We start from the raw sequence: 2143 nt of genomic DNA on the forward strand, positions 1-2143 counted from the left end.
CAACAGAGTCCCTGTTCATCTTCCCCCTGAAGCTATGCCCTCTGATGGTGGAATGAGCATCTCCCCTGAAGCTATGACAACAGAGTCCCTGGTCCATCTTCCCCTGAAGCTATGCCCTCCGATGGTGGAATGAGCTTCCCCTGAAGCTATGACAACAGAGTCCCTGTTCATCTCCCCCTGAAGCTATGCCCAACATGGTGGAATCATCTTCCCCTGAAGCTATGACAACAGAGTCCCTGTTCATCTCCCCTGAAGCTATGACAACAGATGGTGGTCCATCTTCCCCTGAAGCTAGGACAACAGAGTCCCTGTCCATCTCCCCCTGAAGCTATGACAACAGAGTCCCTGTTCATCTCCCCTGATGCTATGACAACAGAGTCCCTGTCCATCTTCCCCTGAAGCTATGACAACAGAGTCCCTGTCCATCTCCCCTGAAGCTATGACAACAGAGTCCCTGTCCATCTCCCCCTGAAGCTATGACAACAGAGTCCCTGTCCATCTCCCCCTGAAGCTATGACAACAGAGTCCCTGTCCATCTCCCCCTGAAGCTAGGACAACAGAGTCCCTGTCCATCTTCTGGAAACCCCCTGAAGCTATGACAACAGAGTCCCTGTCCATCTTCCCCCTGAAGCTATGACAACAGAGTCCCTGTCCATCTCCCCCTGAAGCTATGACAACAGAGTCCCTGTCCATCTCCCCCTGATGCTATGACAACAGAGTCCCTGTCCATCTCCCCCTGAAGCTATGACAACAGAGTCCCTGTCCATCTTCCCCCTGAAGCTATGACAACAGAGTCCCTGTCCATCTTCCCCTGAAGCTAGGACAACAGAGTCCCTGTCCATCTTCCCCTGAAGCTATGGACAACAGAGTCCCTGTCCATCTCTCCCCCCTGTGTTATGGTGCTATGACTCAGTTATCCCTGTCCATCTTCCCCCTGTTAAGCTATGTGGTTGCAGAGTCCCTGTTCATCTCCCCTGTGTTATGTGGTCCCTGTGTTATGTAGTTGCTGTGCTATGACAACTGAGTCCCTGTCCATGTAGTCCCCCTGAAGCTGTGACAACAGAGTCCCTGTCCATCTTCCCCTGAAGCTATGACAACTGTGTTATGAGTTGCTGTGTTCATCTCCCCTGTTATGTGGTTGCTGTGTTATGTGGTTGCTGTGTTAGTGGTCCCTGTGTTATGTCCCCTGTGTTATGTGGTTGCATGAGTTATGTCCATCTGAGTTGTGTAGTTGCTGTGTTATGTGGTTGCTGTGACAACAGAGTCCCTGTTCATCTGGTTGCTGTTATGTAGTTGCTGTGCTATGACAACTGAGTTGTGGGTTGCTGTGTTGCTGTGTTTATCTTCCCCCTGATGTGTTATGTAGTTGCTGTGTTATGTAGTTGCTGTCCATGTTTGCTGTGTTATGTAGTTGCTGTGTCCCTGTGGTTCTGTGTTATGAAGCTGCTGTGTTATGTGTTATGTAGTTGCTGTGTTATGTGGTTCTGTGTTATGTAGTCCCCTGTGTTATGTGGTTGCTGTGTTATGTGTCCATCTTCCCCCTGCTGTGTTATGTAGTTGCTGTTAGTTGCTGTGTTATCTGCCCCCTGTGCTATGTTGCTGTGTTAGGGTGCTGTGTTATGGTTGCTGTGTTATGTAGTTGCTGTGTTATGGGTTGCTGTGTTATGGGTTGTGTGTTATGGGTTGTAACTGTAGTTGTGTATGTTTGCTGTGTTATGTAGTTGCTGTGTTATGTGGTTTGCTGTGTTATGTGGTTGCTGTGTTATGTGGTTGCTGTGTTATGTGGTTGCTGTGTTATGTAGTTGCTGTGTTGTGTAGTTGTTATGTGTTGCTGTGTTAGTTGCTGTGTTATGTAGTTGCTGTGTTATGTAGTTGCTGTGTTATGTGGTTGCTGTGTTATGTAGTTGCTGTGTTATGTGTTGCTGTGTAGTTGCTGTGTTATGTAGTTGCTGTGTTATGTAGTTGCTGTGTTATGTAGTTGCTGTGTTATGTGGAGTTTTGGTTGCTGTGTTATGTAGTTGCTGTGTTATGTAGTTGCTGTGTTATGTAGTTGCTGTGTGCTGTGTTATGTTGTGTAGTTGCTGTGTTATGTAGTTGCTGTGTTATGTAGTTGCTGTGTTATGTAGTTGCTGTGTTATGTAGT

The sequence above is a fragment of the Oncorhynchus tshawytscha genome, unplaced genomic scaffold, assembly GCF_018296145.1.
Source record: "Oncorhynchus tshawytscha isolate Ot180627B unplaced genomic scaffold, Otsh_v2.0 Un_contig_727_pilon_pilon, whole genome shotgun sequence".
NCBI lineage: Eukaryota > Metazoa > Chordata > Actinopteri > Salmoniformes > Salmonidae > Oncorhynchus > Oncorhynchus tshawytscha.